At 37.0% G+C, this 26,310-nt stretch overlaps 1 protein-coding gene across 6 annotated transcripts in view; it reads left to right on the forward strand.

The window, feature by feature from the left end:
• LOC126917584 (teneurin-m) overlaps positions 1-26,310 on the forward strand; it is a 652,557-nt gene that overhangs the window by 64,882 nt on the left and 561,365 nt on the right. The window contains exon 1 of one of the 6 annotated variants that reach the window (XM_050724605.1): positions 19,201-19,650. The exons of the other annotated variants lie outside the window; for them this stretch is intronic. The gene's annotated coding sequence lies outside the window, so the exon portion shown is untranslated. Of the gene's footprint in view, positions 1-19,200; positions 19,651-26,310 lie in introns of those variants that run through there. 6 annotated transcript variants of the gene reach the window in all.

Raw genomic sequence — 26,310 nt, forward strand, 5'->3', positions numbered from 1 at the left:
TATCCAAGAGAAGCCTAACGTTGTATTGACAGCGTTAACGTGTAATACCGATCACCGTAATTCCATTAAATATAACCATTTAGTTATCAAAGATGCAACACCAGAGAAATGTTTGCCGTATAAACGCGATGTTGTTTGTCGGCAGTCTTTTTAGAACAACGATATTGTTATTAATTTTATTTTACGCTTGACCTATTCCAGTTTCAACCCGATCGTTCCATGTTATATTATGTGTAGATAGCACAAGGTACGCTCTACCACAGGAAATTTGTATGTTTAGTAAGATTTCTTTTTATTTGTGATTGGTGTACTGCGAATATTTATGCAAATTCCTATCGTTTGGAACACAACTAAAGCAGAGAGAAAAAGAGAGAGAGAGAAAGAGAGAGAGAGAAATTCGCTTGGCAAACGGTTACAATCGAAGTAATTACTGTACATCCGTACAGTTAATTTTTCCGCACAGCCAAGCCTCCAATATATTTCAAAGCTTCGCTCGACAGGAAAGTTTAATATCGCCATTCGGAGATTTATCGTCCTACCTAACAAACGTACACACATATACATATCGAATGTAAAGACATGGAAATTAATTAACAAACCATATTTGTTCAATTACGTGGAATTACCCGAGCGATTCGATTAATTTCTTTTCCAGCAACACTATGTGCGAACGAATCGTAGTCTGGAACAAATTATAATCAGGATTGCTGTTGCGGTTGCATTTAGAAAAATCATATTTAATTTAACCAAAAGGCACACATATTTAATTTCAATTCAAATATCAAATTATCAATTTCTGTAGGGATATTATTTTAAAAATGAAATCTAGCAGAACGATCGTTTTACTTCTCAAATTTTATAACGAGTAATATATTTTCTACATTTTAGACATGTTTGTGTATTACGTGTATTCCAAGCATTTCCCATAAACGCATAAGCGTGCAAAGTGTATTTGAAGCCGCTACAAAAAAATCGACGGTATTAAAAGTCAAATTTAATTTAACACTTAACCGGATAAACGTATCGCGTAGCCAGTTACGCTCAACGTGTTTCCGCGAATACGTGCGACTGGATTTTAGCGTTCTAGAGGGTAGCACACTCGGAAGGCACGATCGAGTTATAGCCACACGTGACTGCGGTCCGGTACTTACGCAATTAGCGAAATGGCCTTTGCAAATTGAATCTCGACCACGGGCCACGGATATCGAGGAGAAAGAGAGAGAGAGAGAGAAAAAAGAAGTTAACGTTCATGATATTACGACTAAAGTCGGTCTAAAAGAAACGACAGAAGAAAGATCGTTGTCGAAGACCGTATTCCCAGTAGTCTTCGGTTACCAGATACCGGCCAAATTAATGCTTTCTGACTATCCTGTAGTCAAAGAATACGAGAAGTACTTTGGTATGTGGACCATTGGATCGCTGACGAACCGCGAAACGTAGTTTCCTTACATAAAGTTAAGGTAATATCACGGTGAGAGGGGAATTGTAATTATGAAAGGAAGATTGTAATCAAGGGATTTTTGTTGGGATATATTAACTCGGTTAAGCTCTTTGATAAATGAGAATACAGATAATGTCGAATTATCGAAAATCAAGACTACATCAGATGCTTATTTATCAAATCGGTCAACTTCATGAAACAGAAGGTAGAGAAAATTGATGAAATTATGTAAGATAAGAAACAATCAAATGTTTCCTTGTACTATCTAACAAATTGTAAAACGTTAATATAATACAAAAAAAGTAATTGATCATTTTGATTTGTAGACAGTTCGTGTATTTTTAAAAAGTTTAAGAGGAACGAACAAGAACATGATCAAGTTATCCTTCTTTCGATACGGAAATGTAGCGAATAAGCGTTTATTCATGAAACATTCGCACGTACTCGCGAAGTCGCGCGCAAGTACGGAGACGATATATTCGACTCCCTCGTGACTACGTTCTTCGTATGCTCGGGGCTAGATTGCTCTAGTTAACGACAGGTATTTCAACGCTAACTACGCGGCTGCCTTGGCGTTGTGTTCGAAATGTTTCCTGGGAGAAATTGTCCGTACGCTGCGTTATATCAACGCGCGGGTCTGATTCCGTACGTACGCGTCGTATAACAGTCATAATGCGATGCATCTTTCCCGGTAATACGAAAATTTCACGAGCCGCAGAATAATTGCCAAGTATACGGAACAATTTCGTTCGAACAGGATTATCGGCACGTTGTTGCTTATTAGTACGCGCGCGTGCGCGCGCTTTTCAAACGTTCCATATCTCGCAGTACAATACCGCGACCGGAAAATAAAATCGAGAGATTCAGCAGGAATATTTTATTAACTTCGCCGCTGAACTTTATTTCTGTTGGAAAATATTTCTCGCCTGGTGTTCGTTATTATTTTAGAAATTACGGTGATGCCTCGATTGTATATGGATTTTATTAGTGATGGTAATTGCGACGTTTCCTTCGAATCAATTACAATGATACCGTGAGTTTTGAAAACATTAGATACGAATTATACGAACTATTTGATAGATTTACGTATCGCACATTTATCGATTTACATTGTGAATCTTTGAAACTCGAAAAGTACTTGTCCAGGTTCAACCATCTATTTATTATTTATAGTTATCAAGGTCTAATTCGTTTTGTTCGTGCAGTCGTTTTCATCTTTACATATGGTCTTACTTTTGTTTAATTCTATTTTAATTTTTATTACATTGATTTCTTCCAACACTAAGTGCAAAAATTTGGGACATACATTGAGCTTATAATTTGTATGTTTCATAAGGAATATATCTTACTATATACATACTTGTCCCATTTCGACTTTCTTCGTTTCATTTATTTTGGGCCAAGGAAAGGTCCAAATTCTGGAACAAAGAGAACTGCAAGACTCTTCGATACAAATGACGTATCGTAAACTTGGGAGAACGACAGATTTCAAATAGAGACCATAGGATTACAAGGCAGCTTCTTAAGTCAGAGGTATGAGCTGCGCTCTCCTGTATTACATTCCTGCATACCCTATGCAGCAAGTTTGTTCAGGTCACATGCAAAATTCAAGGAGCTGCCCTAAGAATCTGCACCGGCCTTCTCGTGTAACCCTCTCGCTTTGCTCGTAATCCTCCAAGCATATCAAAGAAATCAGAGAAATTAGAATCTACGTAAGACTACAAATTAGTTACTGCAGTCATATAATTGTGAAACTTTGGTTTAAAAAAATAAATAAACATATAGAATCAAAATATAAATACAGATGGGCATTTATATTCTATAATTCTAATCTTAAATAATGCGCAGGTTCAATTACCTAGATGTATTAGGTTGTCCGAAAAGTTTCTTTCGTTTCATAAGGTGATAATAGATGGACAACAATTTCTGTTTTATATTATTTTATTGAATTAGGTATGATCTATTTCGTTATATTTCTATTATTATATTCATGCATAATTTAATAAATTAATATAAAACAAAAAACATTGTGCGTCTATTATTTCCTTATAAAACGAAAGAAACTTTTTAGACAACCTAATATTTAATCAACATTCCCATCAACGTTATTTCGATATTTAATTCGCAATCGTGGTTAAGGGTTCTAAAGCGTCATCAATAGAGGCGTGAGCACGGCGAGATGAATAGATCGCGAATTACAGACTAAATAGGATGTCACGGTATAACCCTCTCGTCATTTTCCACCCCTTCTATGTCATCGTTTCTCCCCCTGTCTCTGTAACCGTCTCTTCTTTTCACTTGCTGTTTGCTTCTCCGACCCTTTCTGTTTATAGTTCGTCCGGTACATTCTACTCTCGTCGATGTCTCTCCATCTCTCTCTTTCTCTCTCTCTCTCTCTCTCTCTCTCTCTCTCTTTCATACGCACATACACTCTTTCAGTATTTCTCTCTGTAGTTTGTCACCCCTGATTTTCGTCTCTGTTCAACGACAACGTAACAAACGCAAGCACGGCCGCATCCATCATGCGAGCCACTTTGTCACGGCGGGATCAACAGCGCTTAAATTGTATTCGCGATTCGAGAACAGCCCATAAATTCTCATCGCCACGATGCGACGGGCCATCCTCCTTAACACGTTTCTCCTCGCGCGCAGTGATTCGACGGCTACTCATCCCTCCTGCCCTTTCTTATTTTTCGTCCAGAGAGATTTACGACCCGGTCTTCTAATTCTCCGAGAGTACAACGTGTACTCTCTTTATCGCGCCTAATGATTTCTTCCTTTCGTACAGGAGGATTTATCGTGCAGTTTAGGTTTAGGGAATTCGGAGACTGTTTATAAACGAAAGCGTTTAGAAGATCTACGGTGCTAGCGAGATAGTTAAAGTTGAATTTCAGGATTTAATTTTTAAATAACTTCGTAAATGTGTAATTACAAAAACGTACATACACAGATATCTTAGATATAAAATATTGTAATAAAAACGTTAGCCCTAAGAATTTTGTTAACACGTTAGAACGCGTATTGCTAACATGTAACACAGTTTATCCACTTTTACATTTATTAAGAAAAAAAAGTATGCAAAATATAAAATACAATGCCCATCCCCAACGCAAGCGTCAGTAATATCCTGTTATCTTTTTGGCATTGAACAAATTTTAGGATTCTGTAATTTCCGGTATAATTTTATATCAAATTAATAGAACAAATTAATTAATAGATTACTTCTTATCTTTGACTTTCATCTAGCGAATAGGTAGATATCGCGTACGGTGATGTTTGTTAAGCGATATTTCAGTGTACAATGCAAGTTTATTGGAAATAAGAAGAATCGAAGCTGTATTAAGTGATTTAATGAACGGGTCGATTAAGCAGAGCGAACTGTAGCTTTATCGGAAATATCAATTTTCCCTGGAGCTTGGTTAATTTAAAAGACGATGCCTTTTTAAAGGATCGTATCTGTTCATTTGTTCCTTTCGAAGCTTTCCACGTATCCGTTTCGTTTAAATACAGCGACCTGCTGAATTATTGGCCCCTGCCAGCCACTTGACACGGAAGCGTTGAATAGGAAATTGAAAAACGTGTTTCCAGATTTTTTACGTTTAAAGTTGCGCGCTTCGTATATCGAGAATAAAAGATCGAACGTTCTAATTAGAATTAAGTCGATAACGTTCGATAAATAATTAATAATATCGAATTCTCTACAGAGGAGAGAGAAAATAACGAGGAATCTATTTTTAATATTTTCTGTGTGAATTCTCTTCGAATCAAAGTTCGTCTCTTTATTCATCATTTGTTTCTTTATTTATTAAAGCTTAGAATAAATTTTCCAATTAACGACATAAATTTTTATCATTCTTTATTTGAATGGAATCTGTTGCGAGTAATAATACCATAAAATAATTTTCCGAATAGTTTTTATATTACTTATTCGAATGATATACTTCATTTCTTTATACGAATAAAATTTGTTATATCACGAGTGATATTTTCACAAAACAATTTTCCATGTTACGCGCCATCGTATTAATCTCGACTCTGATTTTCAAGTTTCGTTTACCGTATAAACCATCGCGCTTTAAGAGGAATGCTTTCGATGTTGGAACAGCGTGCATGTTATACAAGGTTCAGAATGATGTCGTGCTAATGCATCAACTTTGTTGTGATTTGTGTACCCTGTCTCTATTCTCAGAACGCAATTAGTTCGAGAGTGGAGTATAATCAGAAACAAAATTCATGATCATCTACCAACTAAAAATTCTACCAACTAATTTTATCTTTCTGACGTTAGAAAATAGATATTACAGGCTCGAGTAAAATATGAAAAGCTTATCATCGATATGAACGATTTTTCTTTTCGATTTTACGTGAAATATTTTCTTAGAAATTGCATAATTGGCATAAAAAAGAAAACTGTATTGTATTCACAAAACAACAGACTCACAACAAGAACAACCTCAGACTCTCTGTACATATAATTATTTTTTAATAGCCCTTGACGAGCAAATGTTGTTTCTGTGGTTATATCGTAACCAATTATCGTAAATTAAATAAACACATTTTGATCCTTCATTATCATAACAAGCAAACGAGTAAATAAAAAGATAGTACCATGGCACGGAATTCATCTAAAATAACGTGGAATGAACAGTCGAGAGAAAAAATTCCAGATAAATATTTACACGAGCTGTGTTTATACCAAAGGTGCAAGCAACGGTGCAACGATAGCAACATGGTTCCATTGTTTCCGTGCTTTCTCCAAGTAGCGTTCGTAGCGGCCCTTTATCTCGGTTTCAGCATAAACATGCCCTTACGATACTAGCTATGGCTACTCGCAACGGAATCATTATATATATACGACACATCCAGACTTGAACACAAAATCGTAAAGAAGAATAGAGCCACTGGTTATGAGTGCACGAGATAATCCGACAAGGGATAATTGATCATGATAAATAATAACGTGACTATACATCTATACAATATTCGATGGACGAGACAGATAAAATTCGCCTCTTGCCAAAAGAAACCTGCTTTATAAACGAATTTCGACGTTTTTCCTAAATTCTGTTTAAAGATAAATTAAATTAAAATAAAATAAATTTAAAGATAAAATAAATTAAAGAAATTCTCTTTCAATAGTCCCTAAATCGCATAAGTACTTTATTTTTTAATACGTCGCTTTAGTAGGTCATTTGGAAAATTCGGTTCTACCGTGAACTTTTATCTAAACTTAAGTACTTATGCGATTTAGAGACTATTTATCATCGAGAAGCAAATATAATCCATGAAACTGTTCTGTGATAATGGTAAGTGTTCAAATACTTTGGCGAGCTATCGTACGTTTATCATGCTACCGTATATTTATCGTAAACGATTCACGCGAAATTTCATTGAAATTCGACGCATCGCCCGCGAGACAGAGATTGGTAAAAGACAGGAAGGTAGAAACTGCAGTGCATGAATATTCCATGGATAGGCGCTTGCGCAATGCAGGTATCACTTGGTCAGGTGATTACACCATATCGTACGTCACTGCCCTCTGTGCGAATGGTTTGGACGCCGGCAAAAGGGGGTGCAAAGTCGATGCAGGCGTCGGAGTCACGTTTCGAGTACTAAGGGAGATTCCGGAAGTCACCTGGACGTTTCCTATTTACGGCGCTTCCTAGCGAGCTAAATTAACCGAGAACGCCAGCGATTCTTATCCCCCCATGTCCTCGCATTTTGCCTCGTTCTGAAGAAGGATCGGAGGCCCGAGACGAAACGAGGAAAAGGAAGAAGGGGTGGGACACGAGACTGGTGACTGCACTAGCTAGAAAACGACGATCCTCTACTGCTCGAGGTCTACGTGACCAAGCAGATAAGAGGGCGAGGACGTCGTTAGTCTCTAGCCCAGGCGGAAGAACGTCCTCCTGCACGCGAAAACTATAGCTGCGTCGAGATTATCGGGCGTTACTTCGTTTACAAATTTCCTCCCACCGTTGCAGGCACACCGGTGCGCTTTTATCGTATTATTTACCAGCTTTCACGTATCTTTTTCCACGTTCGCCCATTCTCCACCGGTTTATTACCCCATCCACGCTGCGGATCCTGATGTACGAGCTCTTCGCCCTTTAGCGTTCACCGATCCTTTTACCTTGTTTTCTAAGGTCGTTCTTCGTCCTCGATTAATTACCATTGAACATCCTGTGAGAAGGATCTCAGGAGCAATAGTTGGTCTACAGTTGTTTCCAAAAGTTTGGGAAACCTGTACAAAACTGCAGCGTGTCGAAGTTATTTGTAAAGCTACATTGAAATTCAAGGACGAATTTGTACGTCCATTTTTTTTTATAAATGTTTACCGATTCAAAGGTGTAGAATATGGCTATGGCGGCTTCTATTGGAATTTTTATTGACGAACATTTGAATATGATGAAAAGTAATTATCGAAGGACCGTCAATTTTCTGTTTAATTAGTTAGGAGGATAAGGAGCAATATACAGATTGAAGGATCGAACGGATTTTAAGAAGGTAACGTTTATTAAGTAAATAATGTGAGACCTATATTGGTTATGGTGGATGTTTTGGCCTCGAAGAAACTCTGCAAGACGTCGTTTTATAAATAACGCTTCTACGTAGTTGATATCCCCGGGGTCGTTTCAGGCTCGTCGATGAAACGTATATACGCTTGCTTTTTCACTTCTTTGTGTACACTTACGTCTAGTGCGAAATGAAACCAAGGAGATCGATCCAAACAAACTTTCAGAGAGCGGAATAACGGCGGCGCTGACAGAGAGACGCGCGGAAGAATTTAACCTTTTTTACCTACTTCAACTACCGCGATATTATTTCTTCCTACCCGTTTCGCCGCTGAAACTTTCCAAAATTGTTTGCATAATAATACGCAATCGACAAAGTTGAAGGAGTTTATGATGTTTGTCTCACTTTTCGCTGCGAACCATCGCTTTTCTCTGTGTCTCCCCTCCTTCATTTTTTTTTTCTTTTTTTGCAAAAACCAATACAACTTCTAATACCTCTATATTAAAAAAAAGGAAGTTCATTGATATCTAAGACGGAGCAGAAAATATCACTTTTCTCAATTCTTCCTTGTTCGAGAGAGATTTTTATCGATAGAATTAATCAATAGAATATCTACTATATTTTCGCCGATATTATTAACTTTTATCGACTTCCGTTGATTAAGAGAACTCGTACCTCTAGCCTTCATTTGTATTTGAAATTTTTGCCATTTTCGAACGTTTTTCGAACACGCGCATTAACGTTTCTTTCGCAAAATCAACGCAAACGTTAACACGACTGGCAAAAACGCGTTTGGTTAAACGTACTTTCTCTTCTCGGGATAATTAAAGCGATAAATCTCGACAATCAAAACTCGGTTAGCGCGGTATCGAAAAGTGCAAGTTGGAACTCAATTGTCTGCTAATTTCCATGACCTAATTTCCGGGGCAGCGGGGAGAAAAGGTTTTATTCGGTACTTAGAGGGAGCTGTTCGCGCGAACTCGATTATTACGACGTCGCAATTCGCATTTGCTTTGTAATATTTGATATGGTGGAACGAATTAAAGGGAATTCGAGATAAAAGATGACACTCTATCTTCACAGTTGCGGGTGTGCAATTTCGATTCAACGTACGTAATTCGAAAAGTTGAAATTCGTTTTCCTAAAATCGTCGTTTCCGGCTTATGTCACTGTTGCGTTAAATGAACGTCGGAAGAACCGTATAAAGCTGTAGAGGCATGCAGCAGAGCTAAGGTTGAGAAACACTGCCCCTACTGATTTAGGTGTTCTCCGGTGCGCTATAGGTGCACGGTAAATTCTACTAATGGAATTTATCGTGACGTTACGAGCCTAGATATAGAAACTCTCGCCTCGGAGTTACCTTTTTATTGGACACCGAGCGCACGCCTACCTACCTGTGGATGCCAATCTTGTCTTAAGGAGAATATTGCACCGGTCTTACGCGTCGACAGAGATATACGAACTTTTGGAAATTAATTCATCTTACACCGATTTCAGATGAACGTCGTTTAAAGTTTTTCGAGTACTTTAATTCATATGAATGTATTATGCTAACAATGACAATTTCAAAGTGCAACACATTTTGGTTTTACCAAAAGAGGGAATCGATACAATTCTTTCGCAATTAATACAGATATGTCATCATACGTATAATCGAATTTTATTACTCTTCTAATAGGAGAAACCTGAAGAAAGCTGTATGTCATGCTTGTCTTCATAACTAAACAGAAAGAATTTTCACGATATTGAAGTGCTTGTCAATATAAATTTATTACACAACGCGTACACCGCTCTGAATTATTAGAATTGTTGTATTTTCAAGATCTTATTTTCATCAGTTCTCAGTAATTTATCATAGCGTTTAGGTAATCAAAACCTTTTAAAATCGTACTGTTCCCTGGTATCGTGAATTTGAAACGTAGAAACGTAATAAAAAAGATCATTTAATGGGAGAGTATGTTATTCGATGTTCAAACGAAAGCTGCATTGAAGTTTCAGATACTATAATCCTGGGGAATAACGGTTTTTGGAATTGCCAGCACCTTAAACCTTTTTTCTATAATGCAGATAGGCTTGGAAACTGTTCCGTTTGCGACATAGTCGGTGTTGCACTCTTTAAATAAGTAAATGCCTAGACGTAGCGAGTGTATCGCCACTCATGTTAAACCGAGTTTCGTCGGAACTCTCTTTTTCCCGTCTGTGATTTAAATATTCAGCCTAGTGAATAATGCACGCCAGAGAGGCTAAAACTCTATGAACGGATTCAGTCGGTTCGCTCGGAGTCGTAGGCGCGGAAGTGCGGAGGAATTATTCAGAATATCATTCCGGCTTGCACGGTTTTGTTCTGCATTGTTTCGTTCAAACAGTGTGTCGCGTACTATCGCTCCTCTCTATGTAATTAACGATATTCCAACGAATCAAGCGCTATCGTCATTCGTCGAGTGTCGTTTTACGAATAAAAAACATATTGATCGAATGACGGACGGTTCATTAATACATATGAACTGTTGCTTGAAGTTTGAATTTCAGTAGAAGTTTAGTAAAAGCTCAAAACTGATAATTCTTACAAGTCTGGAATAACGAAACAAAGTAGTGTTGAAAAAGTAGTATAACGAATGATGTGGAAATTGCTTTGATTAAATATACAAAATGAAAACCATAAGGAACGCTTTGAAGTTCAGTTTCGTGGAAATGATTGTATACTGCTCACATTTCGTTGTATGTGGGTATATTTTACATTGTATCTAAAGTTCTATTGAGAAGATTTTGCTTTGTGATAAAAGATAGCTTATTGAGTAAATTGCAAGAATATTGAGAACTTTTGAAAGTTGAGCATCTACCACATTAAAACAGAACGATGGGCTAGCATTTTAAGTAATAAAAAGTTCTCGAGCCGCGAGGATCTCGTAACAGACAACAAAAGATCACTTTATTGTGGTATTTTCCAAATGAAATCGTTTCATGCCCGCATGAAAAATCTCTCGTCAAATGAAACTTATCCAACAAACGATAACAACCTGGATAGATCCGAGTGTCATATTATATGTCGCCAGTGAAAAAGCCTCGCGTCAGCAAAACCGTAGTTTATAAGAAAAATAGTTAATAGAAATACTTCATTCGGATAAATGAAAAACCTGCATATAATTATTACTAAAAGATTTATATTATATTTTTCCGAAAGAAAAATCTCGTATTTATGAAAACGTTATATGCGTGTATAAATGAAGTAATTTCTTGAAAAGTTGAATTCAGACAGATGGAAGAAAAATTGAAATTTCCAGTTTACTAAGAATTGTTTTATTTAAAAACAAACGTACACTGTGAAACATATGTTAATGTCTAATTTTCCTTAAAAAAATCAGTATAATTGAATATTTGATGTAACTTTACATAATATGAATCATAAATTTATTTGCGGCGCGATGCAGTTGAAATAATTTATACAATTTTTTAATGATTCATTTCTGCAGAAAATTAATTATAATTTAATAATTTATGTAATTTTGTACAAATGTCGTTCGGCAGTTTATTTATGGCGGGGGATCATTTAAATCAGACAAATGGAATCTTTGATAGCAAGTTATTATCTCGTTTTATGCAAACTTGCTAAAATATCATGCCGATGTTTGCACACTCCACAAACAGCGTAGTTATTTTTTGGCAGTGTTATTTTCAAGAGCAGCGTTCCACTCGATCCAGAAAGCTTAAAAGCTTTCAAAAGGCGATTTACTCTCTTGCAAAAGCGGATGTGCAGCATGCAAACGCGCTTGGATAAACATGACGATTGAGTTAACCTTAATTGTGTTTAAGATTGATTTCCCAATGTCAATATACCATGTCAATACACTACACAGCAAATATTGCAATGTACGCTAATAATGATAATTGACTTCTAATATTTTAACAAGAATAAACTTTCATTCAACATTTCATATTTTAAAAAATACTTATATATTTACAATTTTAAATACACACATTTTAGCGCTCTCAAATTAAAAATCTTTAACGCTTTTTTCTTTAAGGAATTACGAACGAATTTATTACACAACCTAACGTCAAAATAAAATTCGTATCAGTCGAAATGTCATCGATAATAGCCCCCTCTCCCCCAAGAGTTAAATGCGAAACAAAAATCTCCACTTTTACGGAAAATTCACTGACTTCGTTCAAAAGTTACAGATTTATCGCGCCATTGTCGATGTTCGTTGCACGGAATACACGTTCAAATTGAACCCATCCTTGCCCCTCTCTGTCTCGCAGCAGGTCGTCCGGTTGGAATCGTCACGAACGCGGAGAACGTCGCTACGGACCGAATTGAATCTCCACGAAATCTCGGTAGGCGTCCCGTGTTCACGTTGCAACGCTGCTCCAGTTGACGTTTCAGATTTTCAGCCGGGCATTAGCATGCACCGTGAATCGCGTTTCGTCGATGCGTGTCACGTCGACGCCATGGCGTTGCATTCTTGCGGAGGCGTCCTTAAAGGGCGACACGTTATGCCGTTTAGCCAGTCTCTCTGTTGGATATCCGTTAAAGAGAGACCTTTGGATCTCGATCTATTTTGCAAAGCTTGCCGGTTGACAAAGGCCAATCGACGTCGGATCGATAGCCGTTTCCAAAAATGTTGCTAAAAATATTTACGTGTCTTGCAGTTTCGTGGACAGACGACTGGAAGTTGTTTGACGAGAGGAAAAGTGTATCAAATAAAACTTAAATTGCATGCAGTTTCTTTAAAATATCGTACGAGTGCAGATTGAAAAGTTTTCGCAATGACAACGACAGTGACAAATAAAGCAATTTCTGGCGACGACTTCGAAAATTTGTCAATCTGTCCCATCTAATCGAAGCATTTTCCATATCATTTAATATATTTTTTCAACCATTATTTTATTTTATTTTTCCAGATCTGTAAGAGTTAACAGTTTTAGAATTCAAAAGGAACTGGAACGAAATTGGTGTAACTTCTTCATTTATGAATCCCTTTAATATAATTTACGGATTTGATTGCTCGGATGGGATAGGAAATGTCTTTAACCTTCCGTAAATGCTGAATTTACATTTTATCAGGAACCATTGTGGAACTTAAAGTCGTAATAACGAAGTTTCATATTTTTATTCTACATCTACTTAACCTCGAATTGATTTATAATAAATTTCTCCCCCTTTAATCTGTATTAATATGCATTAATAATTCATCGATAATAGTAGATAACAAATTGAACGTGTGGTATTTGACACGCTAAATTCCAACTTCAAAGAAAAGCATTTCATATACGCCAACGTAATACCATTTTAATTAACATATACATAGCGTATACATTCTTTTCATTTCATCACTCTCAAATTTTCCGTAAACGCATGAAAGTCCTCGTACCATCGCTGATCGACACGGTGATGCCCATTCGAAAAGACAAATGGCTCACTTTTGCACCGCGACAACCACGAAAAAAGGAAAGTGTCGAGCAGCGAGTTCGAGAAAACATTTTGATTTGCTTCTGTGCGCTCGCGCAACTGTGCAAGGAAACATAAATAAAAAGTTGCCGGGTGCGAGGATAGGGAGCGTGTGTGCTGATGCACGGAGCCTCGAATGCATCCAGCAGTCGTATTTCTCGGAAGCTCTCCTAGGTACCTAGGTACCTATCCTGCCTTGCCTTCGGTATCACCTAGGAAACCGGGCAGAGTGGCTTGTTCGTGACAGTTGGAAAATAAATATTTGCACGTATTTCAACGATTAGTCCGGTATAAGCGACGCGAGACGACGACGACTACGGAGACGTTGCTCTGCACCATGGGGTTCTCCCATACCCTCGGTTTCTCAGCATCCTCTTTTCACCCATTTTCAGGCAACCTTCGCTCCGTCATCCGTGCCTGACCAGTTATTCCAGCCGATATTGAAAGAGCCAAGGGCATAACTCGCGGCTACACATGTGCTCGTGCAACGTGGCTTTTCTTCTTTTTAAACCATTCCACCTCCTCGCGTAGCTATATCTCTCACACACCGTTGTTACACGACGAAAGCCTTGCTGTCGTTCCACGTTCAATTTGGAGATTTATTGCGCTGATTTAGGGATATGGAGTATTGGCTTTCCCGCCGCTCTCTGTCTCTCTTGGTCGCGCGTAATTTTCGTCGCTCTCCTCGAATGTTTCTTAGTAGACATCTAGTGCCATTGTTCGCTTGTGCGTGGTCTCTACGTCGAGATTTTACATTATCTAGGTGGTAGGAATAACTTATGGGATAATATATTTAACGCGTCTGTTATACGCGAGAATTGATTGTGAAATTAATTTTGATTTAATTCTAAACTATGGAAGAAATGAATGTAATAAATGACTGACGCGGAGGCAACATCAAACATGTTTCTTGATTCAGTTTGATTCGAATCAAATGTGATTAGTTGCCATTATTGGATTGTGATATTTCTGTGCGATGCCGTATATGTTTGATATGAATTATTGTTAAAATCTTTTTCAGCAATTTCGTGGTAATATCCTCCACACACCCTCATCAAACACTGTTTCGTTGTCAGGCAATTTTCCAAATTTTCAATTTTGAGAATTCACCGCAACAGACTACTACGTCTCTTCAATTTACATTAATGCTAACCTAATCAACGCTGGCTACATACAAAAGTCGGCGCCGACTATAAAATATTCATCATTTCAAACTACACTCGTTAAGAGGATAAAACATTTACCAAAACGAAGTCACTTTACCAGAATTACGTGGCCGGGAAGGTTCGCAAAGGAAACAGAAAAACAGAAAACGCTGCAGACTAGGAAAAACACGTAAGAATGTCATCACAGGGGATAGGCCCGTGTCTGCACCTACACTTCGTTATCAGGTTGATGCACATCCCACCTAACTAAATTCAGACGAAATCGCGAAAATCCCTCTTTGCACCGGCGGCTGCGCCTCACTGAATCGAATTATGAGGGACCGAGGACCAACACCTTCCTCGACCGTGAATTTCACTTCCGTCCATGTAGGGTCACAATAAAACGGACATTTGATGGACTGTGGAATGGCGAGAATACAGAGAATGAAAAAACGCCTACCTACGTGTACTGGGGGTTTCAAGTGAATTACCTAAGGGATGGTAAGGAATGAAAAAAGAAGTTACTTGGAATTTCACTGCGTCTTTCGCTAGAATATCTTTAAAAGTGAAAGATTCCGATGATTATCAGTCGAAAAAATTCGACGCTAAGAATTTGAAAAAGCAAAGACAATTTTGAAGTTTTGAAAATGGCTCCATTTTCTAAGGAGACACGTGAACCATGTGTCGCACCATTGGAAGCTATTTAAATTCTCCCTAATGAGGTTTTATCTTCTGTTGTTTTAACGACCTGGCCAAATTGTGAGAAATACCCTGTATAAATAGCTGATATTAGATTTTCTGCGCTAACAGTTAACTCATTGAAGCTGATCTTGTTTCTCTTTATTTGTTTCAGGTAAGTGGAAAATAAGTAGCAAATCCTTTTATCTTCGTCCTGTTTCCATTGTCGATGTAAGTAGAAAAAAGGAAAGTACCATTATAATTGTATAGCATAATTTCTATGTAATTATCATCATCACTTAAATTGTTGTATCCAATATCATCCGTTGCCAATTAACTTCCAATGTTAAAACACTTTATACGCCCACATAAACGTACATGCACTTAAACAAAACGAAGAAAGAGTACAAAAATAAACGAAAAAACATGTTAGTGGCCTCGTCACTAGAACCACGCAGACAAAACGCGCGCGAGCACAAAGGTAAAGGGGTGCGGAGGTGAGGAAGAGCGACTATGAAATTACGGGGTAGGTAAATGAAACTGTTGCAGAGTCTCATGCATGCAGCTGCCGCCGGTAGCAGTCCAACCTGACTGAACAGTGCAACACCAGCACCAGTGAGAGGGCGATACTTTTATTTTTATTTGCCTTTCGCTTTATTTTCGCTTTAATTTCTCCCTTTTCGTCGCGGCACGGCGCTTGCTAATGGGGATGCCGGTGGGCGTGGGGTAGAACAAGGACGCTGCACGGAGCAGATAGGAACTGCAGAAGCAACCGGCCGTGCCTTCCTCTTTCTTCAAGCTAGCCGGCGACTCCTACTAAATCCTCAACGAAACTGCAATTCTTCTTCCGATGCCGATAAAATTAATTATCCTGTCCGCTCCGCTTCTATTCCACTTACCTCCCTTTCGTCGCAAGCAGAGGTGAATTCTCGGTTAGTTTTAGGGTAGAATCGTAAATTCTGAATGTTAAGATTCGAAAATTCTTGATTGGTAACTTGATTGTGTGTAAGGTAAGATGGAAGATGGAGAATTCTCTATGTGAATATTTCTTGCATTTTAATTCATTGGAATACCAATTCTTTCGCTAAACGTTCATGCGTATTGTGTTTTTTCTCAACGCAAATTATTGTACCATTCTTCAAGGGTATTTTTTCAAAGTTTACAGTCCCCGTATCGTTCGTTTTGATTTCTTTGTTACAAACTCTACGCTTTCTTATTGATAGTCCCAAGTTCAGATGTTAATAAAAGGCGACTACATTACCGCATTAATGTACAATAATCTCGTAGTACTTTTTCTCGGGACATATTCTTTTATAATAAGTACAATAATCTTCTTCTTTATTGAATATTAACTAACCAGTCTTACTTCTACACTAAAGTGAAAAGAATGAACTTATGGGATCGAAAGAAGTTAAGGATGTCATTAGAATTTCACAAAGGAAGATCAAAAAGCAGCGATGTCAAAGAAGATGTCAATTTTCCCTTTTTCTTTCTTCAACATAGAACATTTTACCACATGTACCTTTTATGTCAGATGTAACCTAAATAATTATTATATGTGGTCATTGAAAATGTTATGGCGTTATATTAAACAGGATACTTGATTTATCTAAATTAAACTGTTGATTGTTAGTTCGATCGGTGAATTTGTACGGGTAAATCGCGTTCGCCTACATATCGATATCTCGACATGACCTATATCCAAAGCAAATATGCAGGAATATTACAGAAGTGGGTGCTGCTAGGAAGCTTTTATGTGCGCCAGCGTAATGCACCGTAATCTACGATCTGCTGTGTTAGCGTTCAAAATGTTCAATCGAAAATGAACCGACTGTGACGTATATTAATTACATTCACCGGTATATGAAGTCGATTATATGAATTATTACTTGGAAATCTATCAAAGATAAAGTTGTTTTTCTTATTCCTAATTAAAAAATACCTCTGCTCTCTACATAAAATGTTAGTGTACAATCTTATTAACGACTCAAGAGCTTCGCGTATCTATAATCGTAATTCTTCAGTTTCATGGATGACAGTAATGACGCCAGCTTTTCTTCTCGCGTTTGTAATATTGCGCGGTTATGCAAATATACAAAGAGATTAATTATATAATAAAACGTTGGAGATTAAGATTACACACTAATGATATAGTTAGCTTAGACTGTGTCTACGAATTAAAAAAAATATTTATTTTAAGCAGAGCTAGATTGTGCCGTATATATTAGAAAAATTTTGAATAAATTAGATTCGTGATTTTCGAGTTCTGTCATTGTCACATCAAATAAGCGATACATACCCCGAGGCATACTATTGCAACGACGTTTCACGTTTCGAATCGAGATTTCGTGTCATGGATATACGATTTAACGCGTAGACCAAGAAGAAATTTCGGGTATCGGTTCGATGCAGCGATGTTTGTTGGCCGGGAACCTACAACGATTTCCACTTACTTCTTTCGGGACTTCGGGATAGAGATAGGGATGTCTTGTTTTTTCTTGGACCAAGAGTCTACTCCTCGGTGGAGCCGCGTGCCGCTTTCCCTTTGCATTCCACCTTCGTCTTGGCTCGGCCGAGTATCCCCGAATTGCGAGACTAGAAGGTATCGCGGAAACAGCGTCAAGGCGGCGGCGCGTCCGGCCGCTTCCGTCTCGCTCGCGCGCGCTCGCGACCTCGTTTTCTCTCGCGCTTTCTCTATCTCGGGGTGGTATCGCGCCCCCACCGACACCCCCTTTTGCACTCTCCGTCTCGGTAGCCCCGCTCGTGCCGTCAGTTGAGTCCAGAGGACTTCGCGATTCGCACTTCCGACCTTCGTTAAGCTTTCTCTGCCGCCAACGCGATCCATGCTCCATCGTGTTTATTCGTAACTTCGTAACTTTCCATAATTTTATCCAATTCGTGGTTTTATCGTTGATGGTACTTCGGCATGGTTTGCTGAATTATTAAATGCATAATTGAGCTACAAGGATTTTAATAAAGATCTTTTAAAAGTGGACTCTGTTGACATTGTTGTATCTGATCTATTCGTACAAATGAGTGATGCTTCGATATGGTTTGTTTAATTGTTGAATGAATAATAACTAAATCGATGACGAAAAACTTTGGTAAAGTTAAGCATTAAAAGTGGATATCGTTGACCTTGTCCTGCATGATTCATTTCGTATAAATAAGTGATGCTTACGGAATGAATATTTACAAGAAGAATTCAGTAAAACTAACTTCTGAAAGTGAACCTTATTGACATTATTTCATTTGATGTCCTCGATACAAATGAGTGATTCATATTGAATAAATAGATGAAAGAAGAATTTTGATAAAAGTAACATTTAAAAGTGGATTTTATTTGTTTCTATTTTAATATTAATGATTGTTATAACGGGTATATAAGTATAAGATATATGTACGTGTTGATTTTGGATGAAATTTCGTAGGAGTTGAGGAAAATCTTCAAGGTCGATAACACGATACCAAGTAAACACTACGCATCAAGTGTATCGTCTCGCCGCCATATTGACAGGCGAACACGTGAGTTCTCTCCTGCTTTTCCATCGTCCTTCACTTGGTTTTCCAAGCACTTTGCTCGATGTTATCGGAGCTCTCTATAGCTGGATCCTCGATATACACGATTTCGAAATATTTTTAGATCATCGAATAACATCAAATCATCAGGAAGATATGCAGTAACGTAATAGAATCGAAATTTGGAGATTAAATTAAAGAAAAATTCAGTAAAAAATTGAACAAAGTTAAATTTAAAAGTTGGACAAATTCAATGGAAATTCAGTGAAATTTTAATTTAAAAGTTAAATGCCAAAATTAATGTTTCGTAATACATAAACAAAATTTCCAATTCAGATAAACGAAAAGAAAATAATGTTTAAAATAAATATTCCAGAGCTATAAAAATATAAATTAATTCGAAAATAAAATCTCCAATGTTATGAAGAATCAACAAACAATTATTCTAAGATTTTGAACATCGTGTCACGTGATCCGAACCTTGGCCTTGAAGGATTGCTCATTGGTTGACTGCAAGTTTCAAAGGTACAAAAGTTTAGCGAAACTAAGAGAAAGAGAAAGAGAGGAAGAGAGGGAGGGAGAAAGAGAGAGAGAGAGAGAGAGTTCAAAAGTACATAAACTAGCATCTGTATGATTGTACGAGCATCGTGGATATATTTCGAACTGTGTGTCGATCGTTCGATGGAAAGTGGTTCGTGATAAATGTGTCCTCGCTATCGAACGTAGACGGTGACCTTCGAAAAATCCGCCAAGATTTATGATTCGTCGAGTAAGAAAGTGACGGTGGAAATTTTGTTCCCTGAAAGCTTCCCTGCTCCGACGGAAAAAGCTTCTTTGTTACATTCCACATCTTCTATTTTCTGCATTAATGTGACGAAGTGTCTGCTGACAGTAATTTCCAGGTAAGAAAATTACGCTCCTGGCCGCCATTCTAACTGTAATTCTAGAAGATGAAATTCTGCGTCTTTCAATGATATTTCATATAATGATTTAATTGCAAACAGAAGAATTAATGTCCAACAGTATTTTAATTTCATTCTTATCTCTTAAGAAACGTTTAATTCAAAAAATTATCTCGGAACATGTCGATTAGATTCAAATAATTAAAATTTTACACTATAACTGTTTAAAGATTACTGCTAAATAATGTCGTAATTATTTCTGTCACTTTGTTTTCAATATTCATTTCCATTTTGTTCCTTTTCTTTTCGTCTAGTACATTTTAAATAATCCGACAATGCTGCTCTATTATATTTAGACCAGTTTGTTCTATATTTGTAACAAATTGCAAAGTCGAAAAACAAAAAGTATGAAATATTACGAAGTTGATAGTATATGGAAACATTGTACCAACATATTTATAATTTTTATTATAGTAACGTCGTTGATTTAAGAGATTAAGGGATTAGTATAGGCAAAATAAAAATATTATTTTAAATGAATTTTTAACTCTCACGAAGTGTATCTTCATAGTTTATAATAATATGTAATATATCCGTTTTAATATCTATTTTATAATACATGTAATTTGAGAAAGGAGAAAAATAGAAATGGTTTCCCCGTGTGGAAATGTAATATGTGTGAAGCAGATGGTTCCCGCGTGCGCAAGGTGTAACACGTGAGAATAACCCGTTTAATATATCTTTTTTCTTATTCTCTTCCATTTCAATATCTCATTGACTCGACGTGATTCGACATTAATTATTTCAACGTTATTAATATATATCAAAAGATAACAAAAATAGAATTTGAAAGTTTAAATATAGATATTAAATTATAAATTATAAATTAGTGATAAAACAAAATCACTTTAACTAAAGATAGAAACGAAAATGCTCGGTAAAAATTTTCGAAATTAAATATGTCAATAGATACTGTTAATATATCGTTGCGTGATCACCAACATGCTATGACATGCTTTTAAAATCCGTCAGAAGTAAGATTGGAACGTTTGAACATACAAGAGACTTAATAATTCGGTGCAGCCTACATTTTTTATAATAAAATTCTATTCACAAATATTTCAATATGGTGATAAGTAACTATCATGTCATATTTTGTAAATAGATATGGAGATAAGCACAATATACGGTTTCGTCTAGCTTCCCTCTAATTTTATTCGAGTATTAAGTTTCGTTTTTCGAAAGGGTTTATTTTTACTTCACTCCTTCGAGAGGAAATTTCTTTTCCCTAGAGGAAAATAATGCATAAGAAAGAATCTTTATTGGCGTTATCATTGAAATATCGATAACAGAAGTCTTACGGGATTCATCGAATCCCGAGTCTGGCATTCTGCAACTGAAATTAATTATCAAACTTCGTTTCTACGGTACACTCCCTGGCATATATTTTCTTTCTTTTTTTTTTGGAAATGTGCCGCTTTAATTCCGCATGATCATTTTTATTCAAAACAGAATGTTGAATGTATGTGATAGTAAACTTTTAACAGTAACGAATAGAACGAATCGCATTGATAGTTTCCTCTTGAAAATTGATCCGTTAACCATGCAATTCTCCAATATTTTTCGAATAGATAGTAATTTGAGCATAGTTATGGATTGAAACGTGTACGAAACGAATATATCTTTTTCGCAAATTTAATTTCGCGCTATAGAGTGATTTACGGCGATACACTGGCGCGCTAACCTAAATTGTACAAACATTGAGTACTCCCAAATTTGATGTAATTTCAAACTGTAAGAGCTGTCAGGATTTTAATAGGAATGCAAGATCCAATCACATATTAGCGAAAAAGAAAACTTTAATATGATTATGTCGATATTTTCAATGTTATTAATAGCAGGATTGATCGAACATAATTTAATCTTTTTCTATGGACTGTATCTATTATACTTGAACACAAGTGAAACAAAAATATCTTGATGGAAATTAACGAATTAAGAGAAAACGTAACTGAAACTTTCATGAAAACAATATTTTGAAAACAGTCAGTTTTCCCAGATCATCAATTAAAATGGTAAACGACATCAGCCACAAAAATGTTCTCCTCGATTCTCTTAAAATAAATCGCAATTCGTTGTCTCCTAAAAGCGTATAGAACAATCCAGGGAAAATCGAACCGCAACTATCTATCGGAAACTAACTCACGAAAAATTAGTTGAGCTATGAAACAGTAGTTTATTGAGACGGAGTTGGTATAAACTCGGATCGGGTGTTACCCGAATATGAACGAAAAATCGTGATAGAATCACTATACGAACGACGTTTGTTCCCTTTTTAATTTTCCCAACCGGTGATTCTCTCTCTCTCTTTCTCTCTCTCTCTCGCTCTCTCGCTCTCTCTTTCCCATGTTCCACGTCCCGTTCTAGCTTTCCTGAAAGCTGCTGCGATCGACCAGTGGCCAATATTGGTGAACTGGGATGTAATAAACCCTCAGGCGTCACACAGATCATCTCTCTTGGCTAGCGTTATTGAGGCAATATTATATGACATAGCGTGTCTCTGCATACGCAACGTGTAAAATAGAAGGCAAACGTGTTATGAGAATCTTAACAGGCTACCTGTCGTTTGTTTCGATTACCAATTGGCAGCTTTAAGATCTGAGCAGTTTCTTGGGGAATGACCTATAAAACAAAATGGGCAGAGTAAATTGCGTCGGAGGTTTCAGTTCGAATCTTTCAATATATCATGAAATTTATAACATTCAATATCGTGGAAGAATAATTTTACGAAATACTAATTGTCGCACGCGACTTCGTCCGAAGCTAAGTTTCCTCCTTCCTACCATCGATAATCCAAAATGATCGACTTCATTGTCCTTGTAATTAAAATTCGTGGCTCGTAACCAAAACATCAAACAGTCTGAAAAAGTTCTGACTCGGTTGATTTCTGGTGAGTTTACTGTTCAGTCATTCATCAGAGCGATCCCGTAAATTCGATAAGTCGTTGCACAAGCGGCGGCGGTACGTAATTCAGCGAGGAGGCCGGTACCAAAAATCAATCGAGACCGTCGTCTGAGGAGTTTCGAAGCGTACTGCTGCGTTCAGAGCTGCTGGAAGAGGGGGTTGATGGTGGAAGAGAGGAAGAGGGAAAGTCGAGTACTCTGACGGTACGCCTCGTCCCTTTCCAACTCGCGGGATTCCCGATAAAGCCGTCGAGCATTTGCTTCGAAGCCTGCAGTGTACTCAGCTAGTCCGACTTCCGGAAGTTTCGTCCCTGAAGTTTACCCTTTCGCTCTGAGAACCGAGGAACGTCGGAGGAATCTCCGAGAGGTCAAAGCTGTGCACGCAAGAGTTTGAGAAGCTGAATAGGCCGAGTTGGGAAAAAAACGTAAAAATACGGATAATTCGGACTGGACGTTGCCTTATAATCTCGATAATCTAAATTCTATGGTAACCCTAATTAAGGGTGACTGTTAAGAAAATAGTTATGAGGCACGTGAGTCGTTAAATGGCTATTTTTGGCATTGTTATATTTTACAATACGTAGATTAATTTAATATCAAGCTTCAATCAGAATCATTGATATGCAATAATTTCGATTACATTTTTTAATTTTAATTTGATTATGTACGATATACATATAATCGTTATCTGTTCCCGATAGCACAGATTTCCGTGGAGATCTTCGATCTTAATCAATATACTACGCCACGACAATATCATTTACGATAAATTGAAGATTATCCTTAACGGTTCAGTAGTTTGCAGGAAGTTTACGTCGTGCTAATAAACTTCTCAGTGTATCGAACAAACTCATGGCGTTTACTGGGACACTAATCCGACGAGATTTATAGCTCAAAAGGTTGTTAAAAGTTTCTTCGAAGTTATAATGTGCTGAACGAAAGGCCTGTAATTACGCGAGTATGCCATGATTAGGCCTCGATTTCTTCTACTTTTTCCAAATAAAAGGAACATTTCGTTCTATTGTCAATCGTGTACTTCATTCAAATACGCTTGCCTCACGCAATTCCTGGTAAAATTGACATATAGTATAATAAATAATAAGTTTTGTCATTATACAAATATATATGTAAAACAAATTGCTTTTAAACATACTAGTGTACTAAATTTTTAATATACTAAATATATGTTTCTAATAAATATCTAATAATTTCCATACACATTTTTAGATTAACTTCAATAAGACCAATATAATCATAACGATCGTGTCTCGTTAAAGTGCTAATGAAATTTTCAGATGTTTTATATGAAATATATTCATAAAAATCGTCTATGGTAAGAGTTCAAATATTTACATGAGTCAACGTAGGTATATACATATATAGGACCAACCTGAATCCATTGTGACGAATTTTCGACAATCGATCGTGAGCCGCGTAACTTGATAATCGGTCATAAACATCGCCTTAACAACCGATGGTAATGTCCAATACGTGTATCTGGTAGTTGACTTACGCGTTACAGGCCGTAACACGGTACGCGGCAATAATTCATCAGGATGAAATAGGCGTACGTGTTTAACGCGAGACGTTTATTACGCGGCATTTTTGCTTGTCTCGCGTTCGTTTCACCCGGAAACGGATATTCGTCTCTTCAGCGGAAAGTAAATCATCGCAACAATGTTTTATTGAATCGTTCGTGCGTCCCAACGAATCGTTCCCAGCATATCTTTTTCATTTTTATCGCTTTCGTTAACTTCCTTCAGTTTCAGTAGTTTTAATGCAAAAATCTTTATTTATTCTTAATTCTTATTCTAATTAATTCTAATTGAAGTTTTATCAGTCTGAGTCAAGTTTCACTTCAAGTAGCTTGCTTTCAAGCGAATATCTAATGAAAAATGAAGCAAACTGGTTGTGCATGAATGCCAATGTAAAAGGTACTTCGATCTTTATATCACTTGGTGGCTATGAGAAGATATTTCAATGTGATTTAGTTGAAACGATCTGTTATACGCACATTGTAATCGTAAGAAGATTTGTTGCGCTGCAAAGAGAGAGCATAACATGAAAAAAGAAGAAGAAGAATGACAGATGTAGTTGGTACTGAGTGATTTCGTTCATCATCCTATTGAACGGAGACCTTTGACCCGCTGCGATCACGGAGAGAAATTACAAGCGGTGTAATTACTGGATGATGTATCGCCACGTTTAATAGGCATTCCCTTAGCTGTTTGACGATGTTCGTATCGCTGGACAGTTCTATCTGGCCTCTTCGAAACACGGGCCAATGTACTTGATTACGTCTAATCACATCGTTGTAATACCATCGTTGCTTTACTCCGATTCGGGTAAGTTACGCATAGTCTACGCAATAACGCATGTGTGCAAGTAGGAGGATGTTTGCACAGCTAAATGAGTAACATAGATTACCTGGAATTTCTATGGAAAGCCGAATAGGCGCTGACAATGAGCGAATGATGGAGACTTACCTACATTTATGAGAAATTATTGTACATAATTTGCAGATTAATATCCGCGAATCTTGTTATTATCTTTTTTATATATATTGTATTAATTGTATCGTTTGACGTATAATCTCGCTCATAAGTATTATTATACAAATAGTTCGTAAAATTTTTTACGTGGTTACCTTGTATCAGCGAAAAATCCTGAGCGTTTGCTAGATCTGTTAAATCACATTTAATGCAACAAATATGCAACAAACCATTATCTTTGTGTTTATGAATATTTCTATGGAAATAGAACGTTAGTAATTTAACTGATTCGTTGAGCGTCAGTCATATAGAGTATGTACAATTATTATGATCGTTCAATTTCCCACGAACTATTATCCTACTTGGAATGGCCACGGGCTATTGTTACGAATGATACGTCGTGATGGGAGAAATTCGTGGTATGATGCCTTGCTGACCATGTGTTATTTCGCGCAAATCAGTTTTGACGTAAACGCACTTTGTCACGTTTATCAACGCTTGATCGTATGAAGATTTATGCTAAATATCTTCTTGCTTAGTTTTAGTCGGCTCTGCTGTCTTTTTTCTTAACACAGTTTTGCAAAGTATTTTACCATTTCGAAGTATATCGCAGATTCCTTAGTTAGAAAATTTTTATTGTCGTGATATAAGTTTCAAATGTTAATAGCATTCTAAATAGAGTGCATTCACTCAATTTTAATAATATATCAAAAATATCTGATAAAGTTAATGACGTAAATAACAACCAACAAAAAGATATTGCATAAAAATATCCATTTCGAATTTTTCAATTGTTAAGATTCTATATTTTCAATAATTAGGTTACGTATAATACGAAAGCTGGAGTTCTAATTAGAAATCACATAACGAAAAGTAGCGATCATTTATTCTCGGATATTGATCAGGAATTATATCCTTTATCGGACTCACGTATTGTCCGAATGCAAACGAGCATCGAGACTCGTCATTTTCGAGCAGAAATTTCTGCGGGTCGCTCGATAAGGAACAAAGAGACTGTCAGAATCGTACGTGTCCAATCACCATCACTTCCTGCTGGAATTGATTATTAATTGCCGGCACGTGTGCTGCGTGCATCCATTCGAATCGCAGACGATGCGATGGTGCGAGGACATCGCGCGCGTTTCGGCGGCTGATAAAGTTATGCCTGTCCATCGGCTACTAATTAGCGATTGATTGACTTCCCT

The sequence above is a fragment of the Bombus affinis genome, chromosome 6, assembly GCF_024516045.1.
Source record: "Bombus affinis isolate iyBomAffi1 chromosome 6, iyBomAffi1.2, whole genome shotgun sequence".
NCBI classification, from domain to species: domain Eukaryota; kingdom Metazoa; phylum Arthropoda; class Insecta; order Hymenoptera; family Apidae; genus Bombus; species Bombus affinis.